General features: G+C 44.6%; 1 pseudogene; it reads right to left on the bottom strand.

Moving 5' to 3' along the window:
• Positions 1-2,693: 2,693 nt before the first annotated feature.
• LOC134937690 (5S ribosomal RNA) lies at positions 2,694-2,812 on the bottom strand (annotated as a pseudogene).
• Positions 2,813-25,261: the final 22,449 nt, after the last annotated feature.

Genomic DNA, 25,261 nt, shown 5'->3' with positions numbered 1-25,261 from the left:
CAGAGTGAGCTACAGTGAGTTAAGTAAGAAACAATTGTTGCAGCTCCAATTGTCAATTGTAACAGAAGTACAGTAGCTGAATACATAAAGTAGGATACATTATCACCAGTAAGGAGTGAGATTCACAGACTGTCAGCAGAATAATACTAGGTAAGTGGAATATGCTTACTTTTACGGCATATTAGACTCCCCCTACAGTAACTAAAACATAAAGGACTTTGCACCCAGGTCTATAGTCTAAAAGGACTATTTTTTCCCAAATTTTTTGTATTGCTTGCATGTAACTTGTAATAATTGTTAATGTAAGAAAGTGCATCACAACACCATACCACATCCCAAAAACTGTGTAATGGTAGGCTATCAGAAGCTACTGTAGCCTAGAGCAGTGGTTCTCAAACTGTGTGCCGTGGAACCCTGGGGTGCCTCGGGACACTTGCAGGGGTGCCTCGGGTTGGTGGTCTAGAACCAATTAAAATTATTTTTGGGCAGTGTAATGGACATAACCAGTGCTTGTGGCTTCCAATCATAAAACATCTGGACAAACAGAAGTGAGTCCTTTCCCTCAGAACATAACTGAACCTAAGGATAATATATAAACACAATTTACTTAATTCAATTTTTTTTTCTTCTGAATTTCGCAATAAGAAATTTTTGGCCTAGAGGTGCCATGAAATTTTTTTAAAAACTGAAACCAACTTGGGTGGAGGCACCAGGGGCGGAACTGCTGGAGGCAACAGAGTCCGTTGCCACCGGGCTCCAGCCCTGAAGGGGGCACAAGGCTCATTCATGTACCCCGCATGCTAAGGTAAAAGTCTTCCACCGGCACCGCACACTGCTTGGTGCTCCCCGTGACCTGCCTTACTGCTACTTACTTGAGTCCCACCATCCCAGCCGCATTACAGTACAGGGACAGCACGGGTGGGAGGAGTCTGCATGTGGGCCCACATCCCTCACCTCTGAGCCCAGCAGCAGCATCATCACCACCACAGGCAGCTAATAGGAGATACCTACCTGACAGCGACGGGAGCAGGGCCATGCTGTGTAACGCGTCCTGCTGGCTCACGCTGTGCGGCTACCATGCTGCAGTCACACAGGACAGGATAAGAGGCACAGGCACTGAGTATGGGACTGGCCCAGCCCACTGCTAAGAAGATGGCAGTGGAGCAGGAGGACCTCGTATCCCAGGGTATGTGCCTGCTCTGTTTTGCTCTTCTCATCCTGTGCCTGCTCTGCCCACCCCTCTTTCCCATACTCTCTTCATTCTCCCCCCAGCGCCTACTCTGATCTCCCTGTCTTGTGCCCCTCCTGCCTGCTCTGCTCCTCTCTTCCCCCAGCTCTCTCCATACCCCCCCTTTCACCCGCGCTATCTTCCTAAAAAATAATACTGCAGGAGGATATTCTTTACTATTGCTTTGTTTGGAACAATGTATTTCACCTTTGGATTGCTGACTAATATAAGACAATTTTATGGGCAGAAATGGCTGAACATCTGGATGATGGGATTGACGGGTTTCATTCTCTTATTCCCCTATTCAGTTATTCTGAAGCCGAAACTGACGAAGTTCTAATAGATGAACAATTGTGTGATCTCACAGAATTATTACCAACAGAACTGACTTTCAGAGACTACCTGCATTTAAAGAAACGAGCCATTGATTTCCATCTGCATGGTGTATGTCTAAGCGATTACTATAGATCTAAGCAGATCCCATGGGGATTCTGTGTGCGGAATTGCCCGACAGTTGGGAGATTTGATCCCTCTTTCTGTAAGAAATGGACAGGGATCCTGAATAAATGCTCCTTTGACATGATGTTGTTGGTGATAGAGCAATCTAAAAAAAAGGCGACCCATTTTAAAGAGAAAATTTCACAGTTTGAGGAAATGCATTTGGTGACTTTACAGGCTGATATTTTATCTACTAAAGGATAGTTCCGCAACAGGTTATTTTTTCAGACATTGACCAATAATAGATCTAAGTCTGTGACCGACTTAAGGCTAACAATGTACACTGAGTGTACTGAACTAATTACACGTCGGTGGTGCTCCCAGAGTCAGTGGGTTTAAGCAACAAAACAAAAGAGGAGAAAGACTCTGTGTTGGGGCACTCTTTATCAAAAATTAGACACTAAAACTTAACTTTTATTAAACATAGTAAAATATAGTGACACAAATATGAACAAAAAAACATTAATATGAATATTAGTGCATGTTAATAATGCTACTATTCTAAGAATATATAAGTGGAACGCCTTGGTGAAAATAATTTGTTATTAGTGCGTCAAACTGGGAAGAACCTGTCTATGATATGAAACAGGTTGTATTTTTTAATCCCAGCGGGATAATGACTCGGTTTAGCTTCTCCGTAATATAAATGCTCCAAGGAGGGAGAAATGTCATATAGCAGGTAAAAAATGTTGCCTATGTAGGTCCTTAAGCACCTGCTGCTCTTAGTTTGGGCAGTGGTGTTACCAAAAGGCATTTACTTCAATAATTGTTGTATAATTAGACTTTTTGCAACAGGCAAAAGACTGAAGATACGAGATTGCTGGTTTAGTGTGGGTATGTATTTAAGGATGAAGCTATAGCATATTCAACAATCACAAAGTGAGGTATTTAAATTCAAAACGGATAAGAAGAAAGAAAAGATAGATTTAAAGAGAGGGGGTGTCTTACTTCTGCTGTTCAGCTGGGTTGTTTACTGCACCTGGTGTTCGCTGTTGGTCCCCCACACAGTTACTGACCAGGCCTGCCACAGTTTAGCTTCCAAGATCGGACGAGATCAGGCGTATTCTGTGGAGTATGGCCGTAATCTGCTGAATGAGAGAGTATGACTACCAAGATGCTTCTGCTGTCCAGGTTAGTGGATGAGAGAGCATTGAAAACATGCAAAGTATAATTGACTAGAAGAAAAAAATGTAAGCTGTGTCTTAAACACATATATGTGGTGATGTTTGACTGGTATTGTTACTAGAGAAAACCTTCAATCTCTATGGTGTAAACATAGTTTGTAACCAACGCTGGTGTGTTTCTAAGAATCAGTCAACCAGCCAAACGAAGAAAAAATCTTAAAAGTTGGTGCTATTCAAAATTTGAAACAATGTTAGTTTGATCCTTATAGAGACTGATAAACTAATCACATAACCCTGTCAAACTAATACCCTTCAGGTATCAGTTTATTTATCAAGCAAGTTATTTTGCGTGCTTACAGAACCATATTTTGGCTGATGAAGTTAGTACATTTATTTATGTTGCAAAAATGTGGTATCAGAAAAGATTTATAGTTTAAAGTCCATGGTAAGGAAAAGCTATCGTTACACCGTTATTGCATAATTGCTATGAGCTAATACACATCAGATGTCAAATTAGTTATCAAGCAAGTTATTTTGCGTGCTTACAAAAAATATATCATTATCTGATAAAGTTAATACATTTATCACTGTTGCAAAAAGGAGGTATCACGATGGTTTAAAGTCCATGATAAAGAAAAAGCTATCATTATACTGATATTACATCATTGCTATACTGGTGTTACATTTTGTTGCAGATATCGAGCATGTAATTAAGGAGATAGTTATATCAATAAGAGAAAAAAACAACAATAATAATAGTAGAATGAATATAAATCATAAGGCCCAAATGGGCGTTTACTAAACCGATGTGTCCCTTGTGTGGGAGTGGGCTGCGCAGTCCCACTGGGTCCCACTAACCAAACGGCCCGTTTCACCAATATATAGGCTTGCTCACTGGTGACTTTACAGGCTGAACAGGAACAAGATTGGATTAATAAACTTAACCAACAACTAATAAAGAATACCTGGGCGCTGACAAACAATAAATTCTGGGATATTAATAGATTAACCAGATCAAGGACTGCTGCTTCACTTAAGAGGTCACTGTTAACCCCCAAAAAAGCAAAAAATCCAAAACTCCAAGAAATGAAGCGCTGTCCAGATCAATAAATTTTCAAAACACAAAACATTTATTTTACATTACATAACATACAAACATTAATCACACGGCCGGTGTAACAATGAATTAAAATATTAAAATATATATGGAAAAGCTAGTGGCCACTTCTGAATTAATTTAGCTTAATTACACTTAATTACACTTAATTACTAATAATTAGTAGCATGGGTGGCATTTAGCCAACAGATCCTAGCTTCTGCACTTGCTCACTATATAATATAGCTCCAAGATGTTAGAAGCTCAGAAAGCACAGAAGGTTAAGATGTTAGAAGCTCAGAAAGCACAGAAGGTTAAATGTCATGTAACAATAGTGAGCTGACAATCCCTCGTATTTGTCAAATGGCAGTGATGAGATCAAAGCGTGTAAATATTCATGCAAACTTGGTTAGTAGTAGAAGTTAAGTAATAATAATTTTCCATATAATCTCTTAACAGAGATAGACTTCAGAGATTTTCCGCGTATTAATCAATTGGCAATAATAAGAAATCAGAACGTGTAGATATTCATGCAAACTTGGTTAGTTGTAAAAGTTCTGTATTAGTAATTTTCCGTATATTCTCTTAGCAGAGATAAACTTATACTTATCAGTCCAGCTTATCAGTCCAGCGTGGCCACGCTAATTAGATAACCAGCTCGACGTGTCTTCAGACCTGGGGTCTAAATGCAGGGTGACGTCTCACTCCTAATGGCGTACTCCGGTCCTCACGTATATCTGCTGGGTATCCACAATGTTACAGCCGTAACTAGCACTCCCCTCTACGCGTTTCTCCGCCTGTGTGCAAATGGGCGGCTTCTTCCAGAGAATCAGTAGATGTAACATTGTGGATACCCAGCAGATATACGTGAGGACCGGAGTACGCCATTAGGAGTGAGACGTCACCCTGCATTTAGACCCCAGGTCTGAAGACACGTCGAGCTGGTTATCTAATTAGCGTGGCCACGCTGGACTGATAAGCTGGACTGATAAGTATAAGTTTATCTCTGCTAAGAGAATATACGGAAAATTACTAATACAGAACTTTTACAACTAACCAAGTTTGCATGAATATCTACACGTTCTGATTTCTTATTATTGCCAATTGATTAATACGCGGAAAATCTCTGAAGTCTATCTCTGTTAAGAGATTATATGGAAAATTATTATTACTTAACTTCTACTACTAACCAAGTTTGCATGAATATTTACACGCTTTGATCTCATCACTGCCATTTGACAAATACGAGGGATTGTCAGCTCACTATTGTTACATGACATTTAACCTTCTGTGCTTTCTGAGCTTCTAACATCTTAACCTTCTGTGCTTTCTGAGCTTCTAACATCTTGGAGCTATATTATATAGTGAGCAAGTGCAGAAGCTAGGATCTGTTGGCTAAATGCCACCCATGCTGCTAATTATTAGTAATTAAGTGTAATTAAGCTAAATTAATTCAGAAGTGGCCACTAGCTTTTCCATATATATTTTAATATTTTAATTCATTGTTACACCGGCCGTGTGATTAATGTTTGTATGTTATGTAATGTAAAATAAATGTTTTGTGTTTTGAAAATGTATTGATCTGGACAGCGCTTCATTTCTTGGAGTTTTGGATTTTTAACCAACAACTGGCTGTATATAAAAAGGACTTAATCAAATTTAAACGTGAAAAGTTAGCAAAGGTCAAACAAGACTATGAAAATCATCAGGTCTAACAATGGCTGACTGGTAAAAATGATAAATCCTTAAACAAACAGGAGAGAAAAAAAAAGTTTTTTTCGGAGTCAAAGAGGTTTACGTAATAAACTTGATACAGTGTCCTCACAAGAGAGCAGTTTTACGGCCAGTGACACAGATACTTCTGGAAAATCTTCAACAAAAGCTGGAAAAAATGTCCCTTTAGGTGTAATAACTCACACCAAGGCAGGATTAGGAGATACAACCGCTGTGGTGGCCAAGGATGGCGACAAAGGTCCTGGAAACAAGCCACCAACCAACAAAAGCAAAAATAAGTCATCTTTAATTTGTCTTATGACCTTATTGAAGCAGAGAAAGAGGTATTATCCAAAGGACTATCTTTCGTGCCAACAGTCTCTATTAATGATTTACAATGGAAATTTGAAAAACATTGACTACAAAGGGGCTTGAAACTCAGAGTATTTTGGGAAGAATGGAACAGTAATTATGGAAGAACTGTTGTTTCCTGAAACTATTCCATAAAAAATTATCATTTGAACCACTGTCATCTAATGCATCCATTAAAACATTTACGAGACTTTTGGAGTCTGACACTGCTGATGCGAGAAAAAAGGAGTGTAGACCTGGTCAGAAATTAACAAAAGATCAACAATTTGCTTTAAAGTCTCTAGCTAATAATACACAGCTAGTTATTAGACCAGCGGATAAGGGAGGTGGGGTAGTCCTACAACATATGGATGATTATAGAAACGAAATCCTACGGCAATTAAGTGATTCTAGTTTATATATTAAATTGAAAGGGGATCCTACAGCTGTCTTTAAGAAAGATATTAAAGAGTTAGTGATAATGGCATATGATTTTAATTTAATCAGTGAAGCTATAATGGAAGTAATTGTGCCAGACCTCCCATTAACCCCTATTATATACACTCTCCCAAAAATCCACAAGGGCCTGTCCCCACCACCCAGCCGACCAATTATCTCAGCAAGGGGTTTACTAATGCTGCCTCTGGCTGTATAAGTTGATTTGGTGTTTTAACCCATTGTACAAGCCCAGAGTAATTTCCTCATTGATACTGCTTCATTTTTGAATAAATTGCGAGTATTACCTGAAATTCCAAATAAGTTGTGGCTTATTTCTGCCGATGTAACAAGTCTCTACTCTATACGATTATCCCTCATAATGGTGGATTGGCGGCGGTTAGATCCTTATTATTAAGGAATATGGTTATGGATACTGCTCATGTTAATATTTTTATTAACATGTTTGAAATGTTATTAACGAGAAATTTCTTCCTATTTGAGAACATGTACTATTTGCAGACAACCAAGTGCGCGATGGGATCGGCCATGGCAACAGTGTATGCAAATACGTATATGTTTGCAGTGGAAAATGAAATATTTTTCAGTAATAGTGAAATATCGTCCAAAATTTTCTTTTACACATGCTTTATTGATGATCTCCTAATTTTTTGGTCAGGAACACAGGTTGAGTTTATTGATTTGATACATACTCATTCTGAGTAAAACATGGAGAAGTAGCTGAGATGCCAATAGCTCTTAATCACCTATAGTTTCTCGAAGTTGTGCATGCTCAGTTGGATGTATGAACAGTGTGAAAAGATCCATCTGGGAAATGTACTTGTATGCAATTTTGATTCAGGTCCCCTATCTTTTAAAGGTCTAGATAAGTCTAATGTAGAATTGAAAATACATTTAAAAACTACTGATGTCAAGAACACCTGTTGTGGTAAAGATAAATAAGCAGTGATGGGCAGTGACAGACTGGGGCATGAAGGGCCCACCAGGGAAATACAGTGATAGGGGCCCATGCTTATGAGTGTGGCCAGCCTCCAGTGATGAATGAGTAACAATTAAAGAGTGCAATGTCTGGGCCCCTTGATTAAAATAAATAAATAAAAACTGATAGTCCATGCATGATAATGTACCAGATTAATAACAGAAATACACTAGAAAATACACCATAGTCCTCTGCAGTATAATGTAACATATGTAGAATGTATAATTTAAGTGCACAGTCTGGAACCTGTCCGACCCTGGTGGTGGCTCTGACCTCTGTTGCCTGGGGAGTCTTCCGGTCTGAAAATGTGTGCATGCATTGGATGGTCATCCCACACATATATACAAATTAACAACCAGGCTTCTAGTGACTGCAGAGTCTCCAAGTCATACCTGTAAATCACACCTATAAGATGACCAATTACTGTGCAAAGATGTGCCTCCAATTTAATCCCTTTTCCTTTCTCCTTTTCATAGCTCACAGTTACATCTACACGCCTATGGCACACTTATCCTATGGGCAAATGCTTTGTTGCCTTTGAGTTACACCCATTTAGTGGCAAGTGGATATAACCAGTGGCGGCTCATACTTACATTTAGTAGGAGGGCTGTCGCTACCCACGTGTCAGGGAAAGTAGTGGAGACAGCCAGTCATCAGCACGTGCACAATGGATCCAGCAGGTGCTAGGACCGGCGCATGTGCGGATGCCACAGTGCAACTGCACGTGCACAACCCCCCTGCTTCTATGTACTGCATCAGCTACAGCCCACAGAAGTGAGATTAGATTGGGCTGCGCCAAAGGTAGGGCATCCCTATGTATAGGAAGCCAGCTCTCTGGTAGTCCCAGAAGGAGGAAACTCTCCTGGAGAGGGTCATGTTGGGAGGTATGCAATGGGACTGCCTTGTGTGTCTGTGATGAGAAGTCACTGTCAGTCACAGTGAAGCCAGTGCAGTCCCGGACTGCATCTGGCTTCACAGACACTGAGCTGGGTAATGGATTTTACCTTGGAAGACTGCAGTCCTGCAGCCCCTAGGTAAAATCCACCACTGGATATAACTGAGATCTGTATGGCTTTTAATTGCATGTAATTACTCTATGCAGGCTCCAATGCATGCACACAAATGTTGCATGATCAATAGGTAACAGGGTTGGGGAAATAAGATCACATGACAGGCACGTTTCCGTTGTAACAGCATCTTTTACTGGAAGCAGACAATGTGCTTCAGCAAATACAGACAGTAGATTTAACTCTTCCTGTTCTGTGGTGATGATTCTCAGCTTACTCTGGCCACCTGGAAAACCTAGAGTTCCAAACCACTATCGCTGCTGCAGAGTTCACAGGCTTTGATTTTCTCTCCCTTGGAGAGAGCTGATCCCACAGGAATATGGCCAATTCAGGTGAGAGACAACCCCTCTCACCACACATGGTATTGTGTAAAGCTCTGAATGGAGCTCTAAATTTTTCTGCTAACAGCAAACACCGGTGCCGTAACTAAACATTTAGGTGCCCTGTGCCAGAAAGAGAATTAGTGCCTCCCTCCTCCTCATATTTAAAATAGGGACAGAGCATGCCAAAGGTGCGTGGAAAAAATATAGGGGTGTGGCTTTATGGGGAATGGACATGGCCACAGAATAGAACCAATTCACATTACACAGCACAGTATTGTCCATTATTCACATTATACCACAGTAAAACCAAATACACATTATGTCAGGTACAGCCTCTGATAAACAGTATACCAGGTAGAGCCCACATTGTGCCAGGTAAAGCCCTGATACACATTGTGCCAGGTAGAGCCTGCTACACACTTTGCCAGGTATAGTCTACAATGTGCCAGGTAGATCCCACATTATGCCAAGTAGATGCCCTGATACACATTATGCCAGGAAGAGCTCACATTATGCCAAATAGAGCCCAAATTATGCAGGGTAGAGCGCCTAATACTCATTATGCCATCTAGAGCCTGATACACAAGGCAGAGCCCCTTGTACACGTTACACCACAGTACAGCCGATACATGTTACACTAAAGTAGAGCTGCTTATACACATTATGCCATGGTAGAGCCCCTTATACACATTACACCACAGTAGAACCAGTATGGATGTAGCTGTGAGGTGAGGACAAGAGAGATAAAGAAAAAGAGAGAGAACAATTGAGAAGAGAGGGGAGGACAAGAGAGTGGGGTGAGGACAGTAGAGAGAGGTTAGGATGAGAGAGAGGTGAGGATGAGAGTGGTGAGGATGAGAGAGAGAGGAGAAGACAAGACAAGAGAGAGGTGAGGATGAGAGATAGGTGAGGATGAGAGAGAGAGAGAGAGAGAGAAAGAGGTGAGGGCAAGAGAAAGAGAGATAGTCAACCAGGGTGCAAAAATGCACCCACAGTCACCATGGCTGGGGGGCAACACGTTCCCTGCTGTGTTTATGTTGCAGCTGTCCCTGTGCTGCTGCTCTGGCCTGGATCTGAGACTGCCTGAGTGGCTGGTCTCCTCCTCAGGGCCAGGAACTCAGTCGGGCAGGCTGCAGACTGGGTGGCAGACAAGAAAGAGTGAGAGAAGTGAGGACAAGAGAGAGGTGAAGATAAGAGAAAGAGAGAGGGGTGAAGATGAGAGAGGTGAAGACGAGAGAGAGAAAGAAGGGGGGTGATGAGAGAGAGAGAGAGAGGTGAGGACGAGAGGGAGAGAGGAGGATGAGAGATAGGTAGCTGTGAGGTGGGGACATTACACATTATTCCAGGTAGAGCCCCTTATACACATTATGCCAGGTAGAGCCCCTTATACAAATTCAGGGCTGGCTGTACCATGATCTGGGGGGGGTACCCCTGAGTCAGTTTATCATGAAATGAAGGATGTCTCTGAGAGCAGCATATTTGTTGATCTTAACACAGGTAGTGGTTGTTAAAGATGCCTACTCCACACTATCAACTGAGGGCAGGGGCTGATTAAGAGATAAGGGGTCCCGTGTGAGACTCCTTGTGGAACCTCTCCTCTTTGTCTGTGGCTGAGGAACTGTAGACTCTGGCTGTGTGCCAGAGTCTACAGCACATGCACAGGACAAATGGAGCCTGCTCCTTATTCCCGGGTACATATCTACAGTGCATGCATGAATCATCGTAAAAATTACCGCAATGCCATTTTCCCAGTGATTTATGTCACCTGTTGTAGTTGCCACAGGACTCCAGAGGGGTAAGTATAATTATATGGGTGCAGGGTGTGTGGTGTGATCCCCCCCCTGAACACAGGAGCCTGTGTGCTGTCACACCCTGCACCCAATATAGATATGCTATTGACTGAGGGGCATATTGGTGTGTGGGTTGGGGGGAAGGAACAGTAGGCTGATGTTTTGCCTAGGGTGCCAAGGAAACTTGCACCAGTCCTGTAAACATTATGGCAGGTAGACCCTCTTACACACATTACACCTGCAAATCCTTTTACATACATTACTCTTATACTAATTACGAGGTTCTCTTATACTAATAATGCCAGGTAGTGTCAGAGAGAGATAGGTGTAGGTGGGTCTGTCTGTCCTTTCAGCCAGCCTCTACTCCCAGATAACATCGCTGCACCGCAGAATGACCTCCTCCAACATCTGCCAATACACTGCTCTTCCTACATGACACACAGTAGCGGATCTTGCCACGGGCAAGCAGGACTTTTGCCCGGGGCGCCGCCTTCCGGAGGGCGCCGCACCATGGCAAGATCTGCTACTGCTGTGCCGCCCGCTGTGTCCCCCGCTGTGAAGGGAACTAGACGCTATGCGTCTAGTTTCCCTTTATGGAGAGGACCTTTGCTGTGCGGTGCGCGATGACGTCATCACGCACCGCACAGCATTGTAGGACTGACACAGATGCTAGGGGTCATAATTGACCTCTAGTGTCTGTCTATGCCAGATCCGAGGAGAGGAGCGGCGCTGGCAGAGGTCTGCAGCGGTCGGGAGCGGGGATAATAAGTATTCATTTTTTTTACTTTTTCAACGGCGCTACTCTACTGTACAGGGGGTGTAACTGACCACGCCCCCTGTATGAAGCCACACCCCTATATCCCGCCCGAGGTGCCAAAAGGGCAAGAACCGGCCCTGATGACACACAGAAATATACCTCTCCCACTATGCAGGGCTGCCTGCTGATAGCTACACAGCGGCCAACGCTGCACCGTTCCCCACATACAGTTGTAGTGCCCTATATATACAAGAGGTACAAAGGGCTTTGAGGTATAAACATAATCTTTGCTAAAAACACAAGTACTTTGTATACCGTATCTCTGTATTTTAATTATAAATACTTATGAGAAATGTATGTATTGTAATTATTTTACTCCAGTACACACAGTGGTAATGCTGTTATGCCACCAGTACGGGATACTATTGTGCTGAGGAGACTCTGGGGGTCATTCCGAGTTTATTACTAGCTGCTGTTGTTCGCTGCGCAGCGATCACTTAAAAAATTGCAAAACTGCGCATGCGTATACACCGCAATGCACACGCGCGTCATACGGGTACAAAGACCATCGTTGCTGTGCAATGGTTTTAGTGAAGAATCCATTCGCACAGCTGATCGCAAGGAGATTGACAGGAAGAGGGCATTTATGGGTGTCAACTGACCATTTTCTGGGAATGTTTGGAAAAACGCAGGCCTGTCCAGGCGTTTGCAGGGTGGGTGTCTGACGTTAATTCCAGGACCTTCGTCGCTGGATTCATCGCACAGGATAAGTAACTGCAGGGCTAGTCTTGTTTTGCACAAAATGTGTTTGCATAGCAGGGCTGCAAAGGCATTTGCACACTTGCAAAGGGAAAATACACTCCCACGTGGGCGGAGACTATGCGTTTGCACGGCTGCTAAAAGTAGCTAGCGAGCACTCAACTCGGAATGAGGGCCTCTGGGGGAAGCTTCCGGAGCCCATGCACACAGAGTATGGGGTACCCATGCGACAGAGGTGGGAAAAAGGGGTGCCGTGCGGCCACTCTCAGAGAAGTATATAAGCACCCCCAGCTGTTATAGAGACCAGACTGTTGTTCTCCTTGAGTGGTCTCACATCCCTCTAGCTGCCTGCACTGCTCGAAAGAGAGCTGAGCTGTAAATGAAAACAGGAATGTGGGGGATAGTGAAGCCAGAGTAGGGCAGCTAGAGTGCGGCACATCCTTCAGGGAGAGGCTTGCGGCACTGGTACCTGTAATAGCTCCAGGAAGCTGGTTCCCTGGGCAGCTGTCAGGGCAAGAGACCACAGTAGAAGGCACTCAGATAGCTGGTGAGCCAAACCGGTGCAGAAACAGAAGCACCCGGAAGTGAAAGTAGCAGTATTGAAAGACCAGCCAATCCGGGGCCATTCTGGGGGAGTGACAGCCTGAGGCAGGGAATAAGCAGCAATGAGGAATTTGTAAGTGTGACCTACGGCACACAAACAATACTACTGCGGCCAGGGCCGGTGCTAGAGTGTTTGGCGCACCCCTGCAAATTATAAATTTGCGCCCTCCCATCTGTAAAAAAGGGACAGCACGTGATGCAAAAAGGGATGTGGTCACACAAGAAAGGGGCGTGGCCCACAATTCAAATTACACCACACAGTATTACAATCTTATTCACTTTACCCCGAACATAGTGCCCCTGATTCATATTACACCCTCTAGTAGTGCCCCTTATTCATGTTACGTCACACAGTAGTGCCCCTTATACACGTTACACCACACAGTACTTATAAAAAATGCCCACAGTAGTGCCCCTAATCAGAGGTGTCGCTAGGTGCTATGATGCCCGGAGTAAGGGTATGTTTCAGCACCCCTTCCCTGTGTTGAATTGGAGGTAAGTTACATTTGAAAAGAAAAAGATGGTGACAGGGCCTGTTCTAGACCTTGAGGAGCTCAGGGCAAAAGTTTCTTTTGGCGTCAGCCGTGCTCGAGTCAGGGACAGTGCGCACACCAAAATATAGGGATGTGGACACAGAATAGTAAAAATTCACATTTGACATTACACCGCACAGTAGTGTCCGTTAGTCACACTACACCGCACAGTAGTGTCCGTTATTTACATTACACCGCACTGCAGTGTCCGTTATTCACATTACACCGCAGAGTAGTGTCTGTTATTTACATTACAGCGCAGAGTAGTGTCCGTTAGTCACATTACAGCGCACTGTAGTGTCCGTTATTCACATTACACCGCACAGTAGTGTTCGTTATTCTCATTACACCGCACAGTAGTGCCCGTTACACACATTAAACCACACAGTAGTGTCTGTTACACACATTACACCACATAGTAGTGTCCGTTATTTACATTACACCGCACAGTAGTGTCCGTTAGTCACATTACACCGCACTATAGTGTTTGTTATTTACATTACACTGCACAGTAGTGTCCGTTAGTCACATTACACCGCACTATCGTGTCCGTTAGTCACATTACAGTGCACAGTAGTGTCCGTAATTCACATTACACTGCACAGTAGTGTTCGTTATTCTCATTACACTGCACAGTAGTGCCCGTTACACACATTACACCGCACAGTAGTGTCTGTTACACACATTACACCGCACAGAGGTGCCCGTTATTTACATTACTCCGCCAAGTAGTGTCTGTTATTTATATTACACCGCACAGTAGTGCCCGTTACACACATTACACCACACAGTAGTGCCAGTTACACACATTACACCACACAGTAGTGCCCGTTACACACATTACACCACACAGTAGTGTCCGTTACACACATTACACCGCACAGTAGTATCCGTTACACACATTACACCGCACAGTAGTGTCCGTTATTAACATTACCCCGCCAAGTAGTGTCCGTATTTACATTGCACCGCACGGTAGTGTCCGTTATTTACATTACACCAAACAGTAGTACTCTTATACATGTTACACCATACAGTAAAAGCCGCTTATACACGTTATGCCACAGTAGAGCACCTTATACATGTTATGCCAGATAGAGACCATTATACACATTATGCCAGGTATAGCCCAACCACGTCATACCTACCACCCTGCTACTGTAAATGTAGTACCTTCTGCTTCATTACTTTGTAGGCATAACTCTGATTGATGCTCTGCCTTGGACTGCACGCACAGACGCTGCTCCTCCTCTACCCTCTTGGAGGCTCCGCTATTTCAGCAGCAGCGGCTCTGGAGAATGTCAGCGGTTTTGGCGAGAGGGGAGGGGGCAGGTACAAATTACGCAGGCCTGGGACTGATGAAGGGGCTCAGCGGGAGCCCTGGTCCACTGCACTCCTCCATCCCTTCTTACTGGGCAGCAGCAACAGCATAAGCTCTCATCATGGCAGAGTGTGCTGTGCTGCAGTGCTAGAGGCAGAGAGGCTGCTGCTGCTGCGGAGCCTCTGCCTGTTCCTGTTAGGGTAGGTGGAGAGTGATCACACTAATCACACTCCCCACTTGAATTTCCACTGGCTGAGGGGCTCAAGGCCCCCCCTACCCCACTAGACTCTGCAAAGTTTTTTTCTAAATCCAAAAGGGGGCGTGACCACACCTCACACGATTAGGCCACGCCCCTAAAATTCTACCCACCCAGCAAAACTCTCGGAATTTGTCAGCAGCGCACTCTCTGTAAGGAGGAGGGGGGAGGAAGCTGGAGGGAGCTTTTACAGGGCGAAGCGCTACACTCTGCCAGCGCCCGTTACCTGTCTTCCACTTTGACAGGCGCAACGGCAGCTGGCAGCAGCAGGGACCAGGGTAGCAGAGCAGGGAGAGTGCTGCGCCTCTTCAGCTGGGCGCCTCCCTGCACTGCATACCCTTGCTGAGCGGGTATCGCCGGCTCTGACTACGGCGCAGTTGGCCCTGCAGTGCATATGCACTGTGTGCCAGGTACTACTAGCACAGGCCTAGTTTGCCCATCAGTTGTGGTATTAGCATGAAGACACAGTCATGGCCAATTGTAGTCCATGTGGATCGTAAAGTATAAAAAAGTAAAAAAAAATTAAAACATTTTGAAAAAACTCATGTCTACCTTTTCCATGTCGACCAAGTACATGTCGACCTATTGACCATGTTGACCTAATGCATGTCGACCAATAGTGGTCAACCTAATGACTGTCGACCTAAGTGCTGTCGACCTAATGACCGTAACACTGTGTGGTAAGAAATTAATATTGTATCTCAGGTAATCCTTATGTCAGAAAAAAACCACTAGTTAGTATACAACCACACTGAGAAGTATCTACAGTGTATTCTATTTCTTTTTACACAGTCGTAAGATGTAACAATGTAAGTCTCTTTTCACAACTGAATAAACTTCTAGTAATATTTGAAATACGCAGAATGCAGGAAAAAACACCACAGTGTATTGAAGCACTATTACTGTGTCCTGCTTAGTATTGCTTTAGAGCATATAGCCCGTATTATAGGGCTTGTGACATGTATATAGAACAATTGATGTTTAAAATTTATAACACATATAGACCATATGCAGTTGGATCAGAAATTGGTTAGTAATAATAGGGAGCAGCGCGTTGTGGTAAATGGAACTTTTTCAAATTGGACAAAAGTACTAAGTGGTGTGCCACAAGGGTCTGTACTTGGACCACTATTGTTCAACATTTTTATTAACGATCTAGCAGTAGGTCTAGAGAGCATGGTGTCAATTTTTGCAGACGATACCAGGTTATAAATTCAGAGGGTGATGCTGAGTCTCTCCAGAACGATTTAGCTAAACTAGAATCATGGGCAGCAAACTGGAGAATGAGTTTCAATACAGACAAGTGCAAGGTAATGCACCTTGGTAGCAAGAACAAAAAGAACACATACACACTAAATGGAGTGAATTTAGGGGATTCCGTACTGGAAAAAGACTCAGGTGTTCACATAGATAGCAAACTGAGCAGCAGTACCCAAAGTAGGATTGCAGCAAAATAGGCAAACAAGGTTTTAGCATGCATTAAGCAGGGAATTGATGCATGGGATGAGAGTATTATACTCCAATTATATAAATCCCTAGTGAGGCCACATCTTGAATACTGTGCACAATTTTGGGCACCATACTACAAAAAGGATATCCTGGAGCTAGAAAAGGTTTAGAGGTGGGCGACCAAACTAATCAGAAGAATGGAGATGCTGGAATACCAGGAAATACTTTCAAGGCTAGGCATGTTTACACTGGGAAAGAGGAGATTAAGAGGGGACATAATCAACATTTATAAATATATAAGGGGACAATACATAGAGCTTGTAGGGGATCTCTTTTCAGTAAGATCGACACAGAAGACACGTGAACACCCGCTTAGGTTAGAAGAGAAGAGGTTCCGCACACTATGGTGAAAAGGTTTTTTCACAGTAAGGACAATATGAGTTTGGAATTCCTTGCCTGAGAGAGTAGTAATAGCAGACTCGATCAACACTTTTAAGAATGGGCTAGATACATTCCTAATGGATAAGGATATACAGGGTTATGGTGCATAGATCACACACTATAGTTATAAAAAAAAGAGTAATAAACACAACTGCCTACTTTAGCACCAGTTAAAATTAGTCCTGAAAATAATACAGCGTAGGATACCACAATTTGGTTGAACTTAATGGACAAATTGTCAACCTCAGAAACTATGTTACTATGTTACATTGATAAACATAATTGTAAATATGAGGAGTATATCCTTAAATATTATTTATTTACTTGACCAAGCCTTGATGGTGAAACGACTTGAGGCACCTTCCAGGTGCCCAGCTGTGCGCTCGACTGGGGACCTTCAACCTGAGAACAGCAGACTTAGCGTGTCTCCTAATAAGAACTTTTCTCCCCTTATTTCAAACACACCATGTGGTATATTTACTAAAATTCGTATTTTTCAGAATGAGGTTAAAGGTCAAACACGAATGACATCGAAACTTTTTGAATTTATTACGACTAATTTACTAAGCTGTCGTATTCTGCATTTTCGTGTTTTCCGATGTTGATGTCATTCGTATTTTTTGGCAGTGTTTTACGGGAGTGAATAGTAAAACACTGCCGACATTAACACAATGAATCTCGGCCGGATCTGTGAGATCCGTGCAGGGCTTCATTGTGCACCTTTCGTAAAAAAAAACAAATTGTTAAAAAGCAAAAAAAATAAATGCGTGGGTCCCCTCCCCCTAAGCAAAACCAGCCTTGGGCTCTTTGAGCCGGTCCTGGTTCACAAAATATTGGGGAAAAAATGACAGGGGTTCCCCCATATTTCATAAACCAGCACCGGGCTCTGCGCCTGGTCCTGGTTCCAAAAATACAGGGGACAAAAAGTGTAGGGGTCCCCCGTATTTTTGAAACCAGCACCGGGCTCCACTAGCCAGGTACATAATGCCACAGCCGGGGGACACTTTTATACTGGTCCCGGCGGCCCTGGCATTACATCAACTAGTCACCACTGGCCGGGGTACCCTGGAGGAGTGGGAACCCCTTAAATCAAGGTGTCCCCCCCCTCCAGCCACCCAAGGACCAGGGGTGAAGCCCGAGGCTGTCCCCCCCATCCAAGGGCGGCGGATGGGGGGCTGATAGTCTTTTGTAAAAAATGTGAATATTGTTTTTAGTAGCAGTACTACAAGTCCCAGCAAGCCTCCTCCGCAAGCTGGTACTTGGAGAACCACAAGTACCAGCATGCGGTGGAAAACCGGGCCCGCTGGTACCTGTAGTACTACTACTAAAAAAATACCCCCCAAAAAACAGGACACACACACCGTGACAGTATAAGTTTATTACATACATGCACACCTCCAAACATACATACTTACCTATGTTCCCACGAGGCTCGGTCCTCTTCTCCATGTAGAATCCTTGGGGTACCTGAGAAAAAATTATACTCACATAATCCAGGGTATCTTGTTTTCTTTGTATAATCCACGTACTTTGCAAAACAAAAAAAACGGAAACCCGACCACGCACTGAAAGGGGTCCCATGTTGACACATGGGACCCCTTTCCCCGACTGCCAGGACACCCCCTGACTCCTGTCAAAGAGGATTCCTTCAGCCAATCAGGGAGCGCCACGTCGTGGCACTCTCCTGATTGGCTGTGTGCTCCTGTAGTGTCTGTAAGGCAGCACATGGCAGAGATACAATGTAGCGCCTATGCGCTCCATTGTATCCAATGGTGGGAACTTTGTGGTCAGCGGTGAGGTTACTTTCGGTCAACCGCTGACCGCAAAGTTCCCACCATTGGAAACAATGGAGCGCATATGCGCTACATTGAATCTTCACTGCACAGCCTCACTGACACTACAGGAGGTCACAGCCAATCAGGAGGGTGCCACGACGTGGCGCTCCCTGATTGGCTGAAGGGACCCTCTTTGACAGGAGTCAGGGGGGGTCCCTGCCGACGGGGAAAGGGGTCTCATGTGTAAACATGGGTCCCCTTTCAGTGCGTGGATCGGGTATGCGGTTTGTTTTTTTGCCAAGTACGTGGATTATAAAAAAAGAACAGGACACACTGGATTTAGGCGAGTATAATTTTATTTTCAGGTACCCTGGAATCGACGTCGAGACATGGGCCGAGTCGGCAGCTGAACATAGGTAAGTATGTGTGTGTCGGAATGTATGTAATAAAGTTGTACTTTCAAGGTGTGTGTGTACTGTTTTTATTTGGGTATTTTTTTTGCAGAAGAACTATAGGTACCTGCGGGCCCGTTTAACCCTTGCATGCTGGTACTTGTTGTTCTCCAAGTACCAGCTGGCGGGGGAGGCTTGCAGGGACTTGTAGTTCTTGTGCAAAAAACAATATTCTTTTATTTTACACTTGGCTATCAGCCCCCCATCCGCAGCCCATGGATGGGGTGGACAGCCTCGGGCTTCACCCCTGGCCCTTGGGTGGCTGGAGGGAGGGACCCCTTGCTTTAAGGGGTTCCCACTCCTCCAGGGTACCCCAGCCAGGGGTGACTAGTTAGTGATTTAATGCCAGGGCCGCAGGGACCTATATAAAAGTGTCCCCCGGCTGTGGCATTATCTCTCTGACTAGTGGAGCCCGGTGCTGGTGTATAAATTACGGGGGACCCCTACGCTTTTTGTCCCCTGTATTTTTTGCACCAGGACCAGGCGCAGAGCCCGGTGCTGGTTGTTTAAATATGGGGGAACCCCAGTCATTTTTCCCCGCATATTTTTTCAACTAGGACCGGCTCAAAGAGCCCGAGGCTGGTTTTGCTTAGGAGGGGGGACCCCACGCATTTTTTTTACAACTTTTACACTATTTCCCACCCCTTCCCACTGATAACCATGCACGGATCTCATGGATCCGTGCATGCCTAACAGAACATGGTAAAAAAAGCAGGTCTGTTTTGAAACTGCTTTTTTTTTACGATTTGTATTTTTTCACGGCAGTGTTTGGCTATTGCTGGCAGTGTTTGTGAAATACACTTTTTAGTAAATTACCGAGTTGTATCAAAAAACAGTCGTATTTGACCGATGGTGTATTCATTCGTATTTTTTTCTTTCACTTCCAAAAAAATACGAATGCCCTCATCACTGCCGAGATTTGAGCTTAGTAAATTCCCGAGATGACACTTTGAAGAAAAAACACCATCTCGGTCAAAATCAGGAGCTTAGTAAATATACCCCCATGTATCACACATTGCTTTTATTAAAATAACAATCCATGCTATTTTCTCCAAAGCAGTTACATCCTTCACTCTCCCTGTTACTCACAGCTCTTTACACATTGCCTCCTCAATAATATACTCCCCTCTTATTACCATTCATGAGCTATTTTCTTATCTTTATACATTGACAGTAACATCCGCAACCTATCACCAGAAAAATATTCAAAACCTGCTACAACTATATTTATCTCGGTCCTGCTTCTATTGGCTGGTGACATATCACCAAATCTAGGTCCCAACTACTTGCCGCACTAGCATTAAGATGATTCACAGTAATATATAAATCCAGCTAACCTCATAAATATCACAATCTCCCATCACCCTCCAAATCACAAAATTTTGCCTTGTGGAATGCACAGTCTGTTTGTAACAAATTAACTGTTATGATTCCAGCACTCTGGTCAGAGGAGATCTTATGGCAAGGACCGGAGCACTGGAACGGAATGCTGGGGAGGGGAGCAGGACAGGAAAATAGCCCCTGGCGCCCTAACTCTGTTGTGTCACCCGTGTTGACAGAAATCCCCTGCGAGACTATGGTTTCTTGAGCCCTTGGCAGCCGCGTTTGAAAAGCGGATTATGTCTGCCCAACTTCGATGCCCCCCGGTCTTAATGAGAGACAAAGGGAAACCCGAGACAGGGTGATAACAAGAGGCCCTCTAACTAAACAACCAGGCCAGGGGCTAAGCAAACTCAAAACTATAATATGTGCGGAGAAACCGCCAAGGAAAAGGACAACCAAAATATCCACTTGTCCAATTCTCCTACCCGGCACCGCCGAGTACCAGAGAGGACTTGTGGAAGCGGAACCCTCCGCAAATGCTCCAAACACAAAATATAAAAGGTAAAGCGGCTGAGCCGCAACACACGGCAGAGCCGCAACTCACGAACACCACTGGATATAAAACGGTGATCAGTCAGGACTCCAGGGATGAGATGGTAACTCCCGAGTACAGGACTTCTGAGGACTGGAATGACCGGATACAGCAGGACTGGAAACAGACTCTCAGCAAACAAAGGCAGCATGCAGGAAGCTATTACCGGCGTCTGTGAGAAGCCCTGGGAGTGTACTTAACAGGGAGTCCTCCAATCAGCTGTTTAGAGGCTGATTGGACTAAATGCCGTGCAGCTGCCTTGCTGCACGGCCAGAGAACAGGTGAACTCATTAAATCCTAAAACCCAGCAACGGGGAACGCGGTCCGCCAGTGGCGTCCCCGTTGCTAGGGTCCGTGCGGCTTCAGCGCGCCCGGCGTCTAGTGTTGCTAGGGAGCCGGCGGCTGTACGTGCACGGCGTCCCTAGTTGCTAGGCGCCGGGTCGCGCGGACAAGCGGACCCCGGCGCCTAACAGTACCCCCCCCTTGAGGAGGGGTCAAGGAACCCCTAAAGCCAGGTTTCCGAGAAAATTCCCGAAAAAATGCCCTCTTGAGCCTCGGGGCATGAAGATCCTTATCCAGGACCCAAGACCTTTCCTCCGGACCATAGCCTCTCCAGTGAACCAGAAAATAAAGCCGGCCCCGGGACAATTTGGAATCGAGAACCTTCTCCACCAAGAACTCCTGTTGTCCCTGTACATCCACCGGAGATCTACCCTGAGAGATCCTCCGAGGAAATCTACTGGAAGAAACGTATTGTTTCAACAGGGAACAATGAAACGTATTTCCAATCCTGAGAGATCTTGGTAAACGTAACCGAAAGGCAACTGGGTTGACTCTTTTAATAATAAGAAATGGCCCAATAAATTTGGGTCCCAATCTAGCCGAGGATTGTCGAAGCCTGATGTTACGAGTCGACAACCATACCCTATCTCCCACCTTAAAAGTGCAAGGACGTCGGAGCCTGTCAGAAAATTTCTTCTCTCGAAAGGCCGCTTTTCTGAGAGCAAGGTGCACCTTTTTCCAAATGGCTCTGAGATGGGAGGTTAAGGTTAGCGAGGAGACTGAGGAATGATGAAAAAAAGAATTAGCTCTGGGGTGAAAACCAAAAACTGAAAAGAATGGAGACTCTTTAGTGGAGGAACGACAAGAATTATTGTAAGCAAACTCCGCCAACGGAAGAAACTCGGACCAATCATTCTGGAGTTTGGCAGAATACAAGCGCAAATACTGTTTCAATGATTGGTTAACTCGCTCGGTTTGCCCGTTGGATTGTGGGTGGTAACCGGATGTTAACGACAATTTCATCTTTAATGAGGCACAAAAACATTTCCAGAATTGTGCGATGAATTGTGGACCCCGATCAGAAACAATATCAGTAGGCAACCCATGAAGTCTGAAAACATGGCGGAGAAACAAAACTGCCAACCCTTGGGCAGAAGGCAATCGGGGGAGAGCAATAAAATGAGCCATCTTGCTAAAACGGTCCACTACCACCCATATGACTCGGAATCCGGCTGAAAGGGGAAGGTCAACCACAAAATCCATGGAAATATGAGACCATGGCCTGAGAGGAACATTTAAGGGCATAAGTTGCCCGATAGGCAAGGAACGGGGAACCTTATGCTGTGCACAAACCTGACATGAATAAACAAACTCCTTAACGTCTTTAGAAAGACCAGGCCACCATACTGAGCGAGAGACTAACTCCAAAGTCTTAGAGATGCCCGGATGCCCGGAAACTTTGTTATCATGGAATTCCGTTAAAACAGTAGCTCTCAAAAACTCAGGGACGTAAAGACGACCAGCGGGAGTATTTCCAGGAGCTTGGTGTTGAAGCTGTTTTAACTGGGTAAATAAATCTTGTGTGAGGCCTGCCCAGATGACCGAAGATGGAAGTATGGGAGTAACAGGACTGTTATTGTGAACCGGAAGAAAGCTGCGTGACAGGGCAACAGCCTTAGTATTCTTGGAACCAGGCCTGAAAGTGATTATAAATTTGAAACAAGTAAAAAATAAAGCCCAACGTGCCTGCCGGGCATTAAGCCGTTTAGCCGATTCGATGTATTGCAGGTTTTTATGGTCAGTCAATACTGAAATAGTATGTTTTGCTCCCTCCAGCCAATGCCTCCACTCCTCGAAAGCCCACTTTACCGCCAGTAACTGCCGATTACCAACGTCATAGTTGGATTCAGCGGAGGAGAATTTCCTGGACATAAAGGCACAAGGATGTAACTCCAGAGACTCCGGATCCTTTTGAGAAAGGATAGCCCCCACTCCAACCTCCGAGGCATCAACCTCCACTACAAATGGCAATTCCGGATTGGGATGTCTGAGGACTGGAGCCGAGACAAAGGCTTGTTTCAAGGCCCGGAAGGACAACTCAGCTTCACGCGACCAGTTGGTAGGATCCGCTCCTTTCTTTGTCAGAGCTACAATGGGAGCAACCAGGTCAGAAAAAGAATGAATGAACCTCCTATAATAATTCGCAAACCCTAAAAAGCGCTGAATTGCTTTTAAATTGGTGGGTTGCGCCCAACTAAGGATGGCCTGGAGCTTCTTTGGTTCCATGGAAAATCCCCGAGGGGAAATATTGTACCCTAAAAAAGATACTTCCGTGACATGAAACTCACACTTCTCCAGCTTGGCATATAAATGATTCTCACGTAACTTTTGAAGAACCAGACGCACCTGGGTAACATGTTGTTCCATTGATTCAGAATAAATCAGGATGTCGTCTAAGTAAACGACCACGAATTTCCCTAGGAAGTCACGGAGCACATCGTTAATGAGGTCTTGAAAAACTGCTGGAGCATTAGACAAGCCGAACGGCATAACCAGGTACTCGTAGTGACCCGACTGAGTACTGAAGGCCGTTTTCCACTCATCTCCAGATTTAATTCGGATGAGGTTGTACGCTCCTCTAAGGTCAATTTTAGAAAAAATCACAGCAGAACGTAACTGATCAAAGAGTACAGAAATCAACGGCAAAGGATAGGTGTTTTTAACTGAGATCTTATTCAGGGCTCTAAAATCAATGCAAGGTCTAAGCGAGCCATCCTTTTTCTCCACAAAGAAGAAGCCTGCACTTAAAGGAGATTTTGATGGTCTAATAAATCCTTTCTCAAGGCTCTCCTTTACATAATCATTCATAGCCGCAGTTTCTGGCCCGGATAATGCATATAATCTTCTCTTTGGCAATGCGGCACCAGGAATTAACTCAATAGCACAATCATAAGGCCGATGGGGAGGCAGAATGTCCGCATTGCTTTTGGAGAAAACATCAGCAAACTCCTGGTATTCCACCGGAATGGGTTCTGGAATGATAGCTGCTACTCTGACTGGAAACGTGATACATTCCTTATCACAAAAAGTACCCCATTGTGAAATCTCCCCCGACCGCCAATCAATGGTGGGATTATGAAAGGCCAGCCAAGGGTGACCCAGAACAACTGGAACTGCTGGGCAATGTGTAAGAAAGAACTCGATTTTCTCGGAATGTAGAGCTCCTACTGTAAGTAGTACAGGGGGTGTACGGAGAGACATAATCCCATTAGACAGCGGACTCCCATCTAAGCCATGCATGGTGACACACCTACCCAAAGGTAACTGAGGAATGCCTAAGGCTTTAGCCCAAGTTAAATCCATAAAGTTTCCTGCAGCTCCACTGTCAACAAAAGCCGACACCGAAGAACTGAGGCTGCCAAAGGAAACTTTAACTGGGACTAAAAGGGAGTTATTCGAGGAGATAAGCTGCAGACCTAGGTGAACCCCCTCACAATTCACCTGGTCAAAGCGTTTCCCGACTTGTTCGGACAATTACGAGCAAAATGTCCCTTACCCCCACAGTACAGACAAAGACCAGAATTTTGCCTTCTGGCTCTTTCTTCAGGAGACAGCCGGGAGAGACCCATCTGCATGGGCTCCTCTACGTCTTCAGGAATGGAATATACACATGGACTTGACCATACAGGTGCTCCTTTTCAGCCCTCCGCTCTCTGAGACGACGGTCAATCTTAATAGAAAGCTCCATGAGTTTATCGAGAGTCTCAGGAGCGGGGTACTGAAGGAGACTGTCTTTTATAGACTCTGATAAGCCGAGGCGAAACTGACTGCGCAGGGCTGGGTCATTCCAGCCACAGTCATTCGACCAACGGCGAAACTCCGTACAATAAACCTCCGCAGGATTTCTACCCTGTCTGAGAGCGCGCAACTCTCTATCAGGGTCATCATACAAGAGCCCTAAAGACTCAAAAAAAGCGTCAACTGACAAAAATGCCAGATCCTCTGCTCTTAAACCAAATGCCCATGTCTGAGGATCCCCCTGGAGCAAAGAAATAATAATCCCGACCCGCTGAGATTCAGTACCCGAGGAAGT

Source organism: Pseudophryne corroboree, chromosome 6 (genome assembly GCF_028390025.1).
Source record: "Pseudophryne corroboree isolate aPseCor3 chromosome 6, aPseCor3.hap2, whole genome shotgun sequence".
Lineage (NCBI taxonomy): Eukaryota > Metazoa > Chordata > Amphibia > Anura > Myobatrachidae > Pseudophryne > Pseudophryne corroboree.
Note: the sequence above shows the minus strand (reverse complement) of the source record. Positions and strands in the feature narration are given on the sequence as shown.